Raw genomic sequence first — 10,978 nt, 5'->3', positions numbered from 1 at the left:
CAGTTATTTTACGAAGAGTAACTGAGATAATACATTTAAAGCCCAACATAGAGAACAGAAAGGAATAGATGCTCAATAAATGTGAGTGCAAACATGGAAATACTTTCTTTTTTTCACAGAATTAACTATGGAAAGATACCCCTCCCCCCCCCCAAAAAAAAATACACAAGAAATGGATTCCCACTTGTTAGGAATATTCTCTGTGGTTTCGGTGTAACGACATTTTAAGAACAAGTCAGGCTTTGTTCATGTTGATATTAGAGAAAACCACCCTGATGCCATTCAAATATCTAAAAGAATTATCTGCCCACTAAAGAGTGCAACTGACCACCCCCAACCCCCATCCCCACCCCCACCCCCGCTCATGATTCTTCCAAATTTTCCTTCATTGTTTGACGTCAGTGAGGAGCTTCAGGAGACTTCCCGCTATATCTTCCTTTCCATGAAAGCCTAGCTCTCTTTGAGATACCCATCTTCCCTGAGAAACTGCTGGTGCTGTTTGCCTCCAAAAGAGCCCTGCTTTCCACTTTGGATTTGTAGCAACCCAAATCCCATCATTCCCTGGTGTCCCACCAATCCTCTCAGGATATAATCACTATCTACCCATGCAACGAATACCTCACCTGGTTTCTGCAAGCATTTAACAGGGAAAACCACACTGGGGGCAGAACACTGGGTTATAAGTCCTGGGGGTCAGATGAAGGGGGTGCTGGAAGAGTTCCAGACAATCTGTTTATTTTTATTTTTTTTTCTATGTGAGAAGCGTGTACCTCCCAGTACCACATTATAGATGCTGCTGCCAAAACTATTTATGCACTCCCCTCATGGCCCAGGCTGAGAGTCATACTCCTCCGTTTGCAGTGATTATCAACATTCTTTACACCAAACTGCCCTCAGAGCAAGGGACTTGGCAGGGCGCAGCAGCAATGTCAGCAACTTCTCAGCTTTTGGATTTCTGTTTCAGAAATGGAGGTTTTCAGAGCCCATGGATATTTTGCTCCACATCTGCTTCCCTCTGCAGGGGGTGGGAGGTAGACTGGATGGGAGTGGGGCTGGGTGTCTGTGGTGATTGTTTCCATTGTTTGTCTCAGGCTCCCACAGAGGCAGCAGAGTCTAATGGAAAGAGCATTGGCTTTGGAGTTAGTCAGATCTGCGTTCACATCTCAGCTATGTCCTTATTTGCATGTATTTGGGCAAATCATTCACATCTTTCCGAGACCCATTTTAGTCATCTATAAAATGGGTTTCGTGATTACAGAACTTGCAGTGTTGGTGTAAGGATTAAATTACATAATTATGGGAAGCCTTTCAACAGATGTTATTTTTCCCTTCAATTGTTGCTTAACCATCATGAGATAGAAACATATGATTCTCTTGGCTACCATGTGTGGGGTGTCCTTGCTACTGTGAGCGTCCAAAAGCTTGTTTCTGTCTAAAAGCTGTAAGCGAAATAGGTAACTGGTCATTATCCCAATTATCCTTATTTCTATAGGTCACACCAAGCTTGGTGACCACAGAGTATAGGGAACTGACACAGTGGTTTTCAACTCCAAGTTCTATCCTCCTAACTCTCCATCCCGTGCCATCTTCCCATCACTAGTGAAGTCGATGATTTCTGGCTACTATTGCTGGTGGAGTCTTCATTCCATCCACCCCTGGCTACTGCATTCTGTAGCAGCTGTTGCTGCTGTCAGAGCCTGTCAGAAATGACCAGCTCTGATGCCTCAGGTGCTATGGCTGTCAGCTTTGCTGATGGCATTTGTCATCATGACTTCACTTCTTGCTGCTGCCTTTATCGCGATGACTCCTGGTATTTCCACCACCTGGATCTTCTCTGCCAGGGAAACCTCTCCTCACGGTAATTACAGAGCTAGCCAACTCTAGGTTTCAGGGCTCTGCTGAGGAGTTTCCAAAGGCTGAGTGGGTACATATTGTATGAGAGACACCTCTCAGGATTGTATATGAACATATTCAGTGTCCCTGAATGAGTCCATTTCCAAGAATTGGACATGAACCCCTCAAATCGATTCTGTCTACCCAAAAGCCTTATTCATGGTGTCCAAGGGATTACTTTAGCCTCCAAATATCTTCTCTCTGACCCCCAGGTGTAACTAACCCACCATGGGCAGGAGGAAATAAATAGCAGAGGCCTCATCTATGTAGCAATCTATCCTGAACAGGTAGCTTTGTACTGTATCCTTCAAGTTCAATTTTAATTATATATAATTATATAGCTGCCCGAAGCCCTAGAATGGGGTACAATTGCAAACAAAAGCACAAATAGAAGAAAGATATCTTGAGCGATGGTGGAGAGTCCGCAGGCAGGTGAATATAGCCTCAAATCATGGAAGCTTCAAATGCCTTGCATGGGTTTTCAAATCTGGAAGAAATTAGGCTACACACATCTAAGTGATAGCAATTAGTAACAGAAATAGTAAGAACCTAAGACCTGTACTTGCTGATCTCTTTGTGGGAAAGGAGTAAAGACGTTTTGAAGGATTGGGCTTCAAACAACCATACACAGAGAACTTCTCATTCTCTTTATTGAGTATACTAAGTGTATTGAGTATATTAATATTGCTACTGAGGAGGGCCAGACTAGTATGGCCAACTAGAGACAGGACATATAGAAAAGAAGGAAATAAGAAAATTCATACTAAGAGACGCCATATCAACCACCCAGGTCCTAGCTAGTGTAGTTATAAAGTCTATAATAGAAACCATGACTCTTCTGAGAATATAACAAGAGCACGATGACAATGAAACTCTCCTAGATGCAGAATTAGAACATTCCATCGCCCCAGGCTTGGAGCCTCACCAAGTGCTAGTGAAGATTGATCTATAGACACGCCAAATGTGTGCCTATCTGTGATTTATAATTTATTGTGATTGTTTATACTGAAGTTAAATGTTAGTGAACTGTATAGTACTCACTCTGTAGCAAGGATTCAAGTCATTTGAATTAATCTTTTTGTTTTTGTTACACATGTTCAAGCTAAAAGAACCCCTTTAGGGATTGTTAGACAGAGATACTTGATCCCATTTGAACTTTGCCTCTATATTCAGTCTCTATATTCATGCTCAAAAAAGGATTAACATTGACTTTATCATTTGAAATGCTAGTTTACCACCAACTTCATTTTACTTCATGCTCTGAAAACTCTGGAGTAAATGCTGATGACTGAGCTGCTCATTGGAGTAAATATTTATATTTATGCAACCTACTTATTTCTCTGCACTACTGAGACTTAATTATGTTAGTGCTCTTTTTAGTTATAATAGATTTTAAAATCGAGTTTAATTTATTTACCTACTTTATATGCATTATACTATTTTGTGGTTAAAGGAAAGTACATCCATCCTTTAATCTGAAGTAGAGAAGGAACAAATTTTCATATATTTTTAGGTCAAGAGACTTTACCCTGTTGCTGTAGCCTCAAGATAATACCTATCTCTCTAAGCGAAGTTGCTTGCTAACGTGTATAAAGTCATTTAGCTTACAAATGCTACATTTGGTCTTAGCCAAAGGCATGAGAAATGATATGCAGAAAGAGCTGACTAAAGGCACATTGATTCTGACAGCGTATTATAAAATAAAATTTTGCTCTTGATTTTAAGAGCCACTGCTTCTTAAATTACTCAGATATTAAGTGAAAGGAATGCCCCAACTTTCTTTATATTTTCAGCTCGGTGGATAGTTTTTTTTTTTTTTTTTTTTTTTCCCATCCCATTTTAAAATCAATCATGTTAAATTAAAAAAAAAAAAAAAAAAAAAGGGATCCCTGGGTGGCGCAGCGGTTTGGCGCCTGCCTTTGGCCCAGGGCGCGATCCTGGAGACCCGGGATCGAATCCCACATCGGGCTCCTGATGCATGGAGCCTGCTTCTCCCTCTGCCTATGTCTCTGCCTCTCTCTCTCTCTCTCTGTGACTATCATAAATAAAAAATAAATAAATAAATAAATAAAATAAAATCAATCATGTACTTGAAAGAAGTAAAGATAAAACTTCACACATCTCACTTACAGCAAAAAGCATACAGCCTGCTTACCTCTACCCCTTCTTCATAAATTGAGGGAAGTCACTCTCTATATGCATCTATTGTTGGCATCCTGCCATTCCTAATATTGAATAGATTACTTTACTCGTGGGGCATGTCCTCTTTTCTCTCCTTTCCAATCAGTGTCTGATTGGCTTCCCGGTAACCTTATTCTTAAATGTGTATAGCTAAAACAAGGGCCGGCAATTTCCCTCTTCTAGCTAAATTTTATTTTAAAAAGCTTTCCCTTTTTTACTGACCACAAGGCACAAAAGTACTTTTCTGACTAAGTAAAGATCTCTTCTCATTTATTTGCAATGTATTTGTGATTCGGCCATTCCTGCTTGTACCACATTGTCTGAAGTCACCTATAACATGTTAGAGGCAAGTTAGGTTCAGTTTTTTTCTTGAGTTTTATGAGGACCTGGAGAGATTGTTGTTGTGTACCAGTGAGTGAAACAGCCATTCTCTGATTTACCTGGAATTAAGAGCAAGCATGTAAGAATGTTCTTACTCCTTTGTAGGAAACCAAGATGGAGGGTTCTGTTTCTCACTTATCACTAGTCAAAAAGAATTACAATTCTCAGGAGCAAATTGAAAAGTTAGGAGGAAAAAATATTTCCAAGAGTGCAAGTTCTCCAGGTGCTGAAGGGATTGAACACATCGGATCTGATGGATGTATCAACATTGACATTTGTGAAAATGTGCATGGAGAAATATGCATTGATTTTAAAGTGCATGCCACAAAAGCCTAAAAAATAATGCATCGTTTCCATCTTCTAACTTAGATGGAAAAACATGTGTTTTGCTCACAGTTTCGTCTAAGGGAAATGTGAACTCGCAGCCAATTGCATTCACATGCAGGCCCATTTTCCGAGATTGCTTTCAAATGTAAGCATAACATATGTTGTTCTGTTAGAAAAAAAAATAATAAAGCGAACTTTTATAATGTAAATTCCTAGTATACAGGATTATGGGAAAGGGTAGTATTATTTACAACAAGGCATAGTTTTTCCTCTAGGTGGATTCGTAGAGATGGGGGAAGGGGGAAGTGATTCTTTAACCCTTGCATATTTTACATTACCCCATGGTGCCTGCGTATGTGTCAGAATGTCCTTCCTCTCTTTTGGGGTGTAGAGAGTCAAACTCAATAACCACATTAGGAAGAATAACAGGCCAATGGCACATGTGTTGACAGATGTTTCTTACCCAGTGGAAAGGAGATAGAGGAAATTAGATGATGAATTTTAAGGACTGAAGCATATATTGTAGTTTTTCTAAATCTTCAAGTATTGTGTTCTTCCTGAGGTCATCAACTATGTGCTGGCTGCCTTTGGTGATGCTGAAAAGTCCCTAGGGTCTAAATGAATGAGCTCTGGAATTGCTCCCGTGATGAACTGTTAACCAATTTGTCTCAACTGGCACTTGAATACAAAATTAAAAACGAAGGTCTTCTGGACTGTGCTATGGCTTATGGAAGAGCACTGAATGATTTATTCTCACTCATTTTCTCCACTTTCCATGCTAAAATATTTTTACATGGTCAATAAATTATGAGGGCTGACATTAACAAGATGAACTGTAGATGAAAATATGTGAACCTGAATATTTATAAGAATGTGGAATTGAAATTTTACTTTTTCTCAAACCAGCTCTTGACCCACGGGACCTCCGTTAAGTAAGGGCATCTAACTTAATTCAGATTAATTTAGTAACAGGTCTTGGAGCCTGATGAATCATGGGTCATTAATAATGGAAAAGAAGGTACTGAAGTCCTCAGGACATTTTAATGAAAGAAGGTGACATGGTTGGAATGAATCAGATGAGGCACACTAATTCCCTTTTTGGAAAGCCTTTGGCATCAAACAGTGGAACTTGATGCTGACCTGTGACCATACATGAGTTCTGACGTGCCAGTGATGTCTACTTATCATCCAAGGAGTCAGGTTGGCATTTGGCAGGGGTTGCTGAGGGCTGATTCTACATGCCCTCCCCATAGTGGCAGCATGATCTAAGAAAAAAAGGAAAGGAAGTTTAATTCAGGCCTAGTCATTTAGACTTTAGAGGGAAGCTAACGTGTTCTCCTTGGAGAAAGTTAAATGACCTACTCTTGAGGGAAAAAAAAAAATGTTTCAAGAAACCAAAATACTGCAAAGGCATCAGTATGAGATGAGTGTTTTAGGCAGATGACAGATAATAGTACTCACAGCTAACATTTTGAAATTTATAATGTGCTATGCTTTGTACTCTACTTATTTTACTTCTGTTAACTCTCAAAACTATACTATGAGATGGGCATTATCTTAGACCCTTTCTGATTTTTTGGTTATGGACTCTGGCTTTTATAAGCAATAACAACAAATCTGTGTTAAACCTCTGTCAAACACAAGGCTCCATCCTAAGTCCTCAAGCAGGTAAGCAACTAAAAAAAAAAAAAAAAAATCAGGAGAGAAAAATCATTGCTAAACACTTCCTACTATATTGATTCATACACGGATTTTGCATAAAAAGCTGAAAGCTCCATGTGTTTCTCAGTCCTGAAGGGAAAACCTAATGTATTTCCTGGAATTCATTAGGATCTAAATATTGGCATTTTATTTTAGATGCCAACTTCCTGAGCTCAAAGGAATTGACATGACCGGCCGTCGGATGGGGTGTAGGAGATGCTTGTGACCTCATGAACACTGAAATGAGAGATGATGAAGCTTATTTTTAGCAGAGTATTTAGAGGGGCCTCATGAGCTAATTTTCACTTAGGGCTGCTCATGTAACAGTTGAAGATGTGCTAATAGGGCACACTGCCAAGGTCTATGATTGTTGTTATTTAGCACTTTATTTTAGGAGCTTTAAACATCATCCAGAAATATTTATTAAGTGCATATATGTGCAGGGCAAGGCTGTCTAAGTGCTGGACAAGCTTTGTAGATCTGAGAAGTGATTAATTTCAGCCTTCAGCACATGATGAGGAGTGAGGGCCACTATTCCCTATGCCCGGCACAGAAGAGAGCATGATTTTTTTAGTTCTTTCCACAAAAGACATCAGAGTTTTCGAAAACTTGGAATGAAGCCTTTCCCACTCATGTCAGAGGTAACACTCTACATATTATATATTCCAACACTGAGAAATGAACACAAACCTAGGTGGTTTAATGAATGTAGTGAAAACCCCATTCTTTGCTCTAGAAAAGGTGTTTGGTGGGGTTTGTTTGGTGAAATTTGTTGGGTTGTATGAATAATTTTTCACCTTTCATTTCTCTACTTCCTTGTGTGTTGTTGGATTTGCCACACTTAGGGAATTACCCTATATGGACAGATCCTATTTTTATTCTTTTGATCACAATGGGATAGAAATGCCAAAATATCAAAAGACAGACTGGTCAAATAATTTTATATGCCTTTATTTCTTTACCAAATTTAATGCTCTGCAATATCCATGTGAAATCCATGTTCCTCTACAAAATGTGGAAATCTTCACTCATCAGAATGATCTAGAGCCCAGAGTTAATCAAGTTTATTAATGTTGAGGACGGGAACAAAAGGTTTCTTTCTATCTTTGTAGTGAATAATGCTACAGTGAGCATGGGAGTACAGATATCTCTTCAATATTTTGTTTTTATTTCCTTGGGATAAATACCCAGAAGTGGGATGGCTGGACCATGTCATAGTTCTATTTTTAATTTCTTGAGGATCCGACATGCTGTTTCCCATAGTGGCTGCATCAATTTACATTCCCAACAGTGCGCAAGAGTTCTCTTTTTTGCACATCCTTGCCAACACTTACTTTTTCTTTTTAATAATAACCACCCTAACAGGTAGATATTTCATTATGGTTTTGATTTGCATTTCTCTAATGATTAGTGATGCTGAGGATCTTTTCATGTATCTGTTGGCCATTTGTATATCTTCTTCAGGAAAAGGTCTATTCAGTTTTTCTAGTCAATTTTTAATCAGATTGTTTGGTGGGGGATTTTATTTTTTGTTTTGTTTCTATGATTGAGTTGTATGAGTTCTTTACATATTTAGGATATTAACCTTGGATTATTATTTCAAATATTTTCTCCTATTCTATAGGTTGCTTTTCGTTTTGTTGATGATTTCCTTTGCTGTGGAGCAGCTTTTTAGTTGGATGTAGTACCACTTGTTTAATTTTTGGTTTTGTCGCCTTTGCTTTTCGTATCATATCCAAAAGTTTATCACCAAAACCTGTGTCAAGGAGCTTACCACTTTTGTTTTCTTCTAGCATCTTATGGTTTTAGGGTTTTATGTTCAACTCTTCACTCTCTTTTGAGGTGATTTTTGTATAGGGTGTAAGACAATAGTCCAGTGTCTTTTTTTTTTTTTTTTTTTTTTTGGCATGTGGCTCTCCAGTTTTCCTAACACAATTTATTTGTTTATTTTTAAATGATCTTATTTATTTATTTGAGAGCATGAGCAGGGGAGAGGAGGCAGAGGGATAGGGAGAAGCAGATTCCCCAGTGAGCAGGGAGCCTGACACAGGGCTCTATCTGAGGACCCTGAGATCATGACCTGAGCCTACGGCAGATGCCAAATAAACTGAGCCACCCAGGTGCGCCTCCCAACACAATTTATTTAAGAAACTATCTTTCCCCACTGTCCATTCTCTTTTGTCATAAATTAATTGATCATAATATATGTTGGGGTGTATTTATAGTCTTTCTATTCCATCCCACTGATGTATATGTCTGTTTTTCTGCCAATACCATACTGCTTTATTTACTATAGTTTTGTAATACAGTCTAAAATCAGAAAGTGTTACGCTTCCAGCTTTGTTCTTCTAAGGATTAATTTGGCTATTCAAGGTCTTTTGTGATTCCATACACATTTCAGGAATTTTTAAATTTCTGTGAAAAATGCCACTGGAATTTTGGTAGGGATTGCATTGCACTGTGGTTGCTCTGGGTGGGTAGGGACATTTTAACAAGATCAGTTCTTCCAGTCCATGAGCACACAGTATTTTTCCATTTATTTGTATACTCAATTTCTTTTATAAATGTCATAGTTTTCAGTACACAGTGCACCTCCTTGGTTAAATTTGTTCCTAAGTATTTAATTCTTTTTGATGCAATTGTAAATGGTATTTTTAAATTCCCCCGATAGTTTATCATTAGCATATAGAAACACAACTGAGTTTTGTTTATAGGTTTTGTATCCTGCAACTTAACTGAACATGATATCTTCTTAAGATAAGGTAATTGGTAAGTAGATATTTTGAATTTTAACTGTTTTATTCAAATCTAGCGCTTGATGTAGTCAAATAAAGAATTCTAGGTTGAGAGTAATTTTTCGTCTGTTGTTTTATGATTCTGTTGTGTTGGTTTATTATTATTATTTTTTTAGATTTTATTTATTTAATTGAAAGAGAGAGAGCACAAACGGGGGGAGGAGTAGAGAGAGAGAGGGAGAAACAGAATCTGCCCTGATGGAAGAGCCTGATGCGGGACTCCATCCTAGGACCCCAAGATCATGACCTGAGCTGAAAGCAGACACTTAACTGACTGAGCCACCCAGGCGCCCCTTGTTGTGTTGGTTCTTTTGGACCCGAATTGTGTCTGGAAATATATTTTTAAAGGCCTTCTCCAATATATTCTGTATCTGTTGCTTCTGATGAGAATTCTGATGCCAGTCTCGTTCCATATTGTTTGTAGTTTTCTTTTGCTTATCTCTGGAAATTTTCAGGATCTTTATTCTTGGTGCTCTGAATTTCACAAAATGAACATAAAGGAATGAGAAAGCAGTGGTTAGCTTCTAGGAGTTCTATGCCATGGGGGTATAGAAGGTTAAAGACACCATACCTTTATCCAGGTCATGAGTCTCTCCAGAGTTCTGGGGGAAGATGGACTTGCTTTCTCGTTGTCCATCTGTCTCTGTGTACTCTAGGCTATCACTTCACCTACTCTGCTTACTCAGATACCACTTCTCCATATTCTGTTTTCCAAAAACTTTATTGGCAAGTTTCAGCTACCCATGGCTTTTGTACCATTATTCTATCCTTGTAATATCATTCTGTTGAATTTTTTAAAAAATTACTTTATTGTTATTTGCTCAGGGTCTCAAAGACCGTGGATATTAACATGTTATTACTGTATAGAACTGCTACAGAGGTCTCAAAGGGGCTTCATTTTATCGGCCTATGCTAGTCACCTAGTAGTGGATACCTAGGGCACCATGTTGAGAAGCATTGTGAGGCAATGTTTGGGCTACATGATGGAGCAGAGAAAGGGAGGGGAGTGATACCTGTGCAAGGTAGAGCTGTCTCTACATGCATCACAATATAAATGAAAGTAGAACATGAAAATACATTTCTGCACAGGATGTATGTAAAAAGGAAACTTATAGCTGGAATGGATTGCAAAAATATCCAAGGACACAGAATCTCTAATTTAAAAATTTATACCTTTTTATATTATCTCTATGTTATAGAAAAGGAAAATCTGAGTGAGCCATCAAAAATTCATAGGTAACTTGTAGCTTTAAGTAGTTCATTTTAGGTTAAAGAACATGGAGTTTTACAATTGGTAATTGTCCCCAGAATTTATATACACGTTTAAAAAAATAAATACAGGGACACCTGGGTGGCTCAGCGGTTGGGCGTCTGCCTTCTGGCTCGGGGCATGATCCTGGGGTCCCGAAGTCGAGTCCCATGTCGGGCTCCCTGCAGGGAGCCACTTCTCTCTCTGCCTATGTCTCTGCCTCTCTCTCTCTTTCTCTGTGTCTCTTATAATAAATAAAATATTTAAAAAATAAAAATAAATAAATAAAAATAAAAATACATACAGTTGACCCCTGAACAACGTGGATATGAACTACACAAGTTCACTTATGTGTGAATTCTTTTCAATACATACAATACTGTATTTTCTCTTATGATTTTCTTAACATTTCCTTTTCTCTAGCTCACTTTACTGTAAAATATAGTATATA

The sequence above is a fragment of the Canis lupus genome, chromosome 8 (assembly GCF_048164855.1).
Source record: "Canis lupus baileyi chromosome 8, mCanLup2.hap1, whole genome shotgun sequence".
Classification (NCBI taxonomy): Eukaryota; Metazoa; Chordata; class Mammalia; order Carnivora; family Canidae; genus Canis; species Canis lupus.
The sequence above is the reverse complement of the archived record's forward strand: the minus strand, read 5'-3'. Positions refer to the sequence as shown.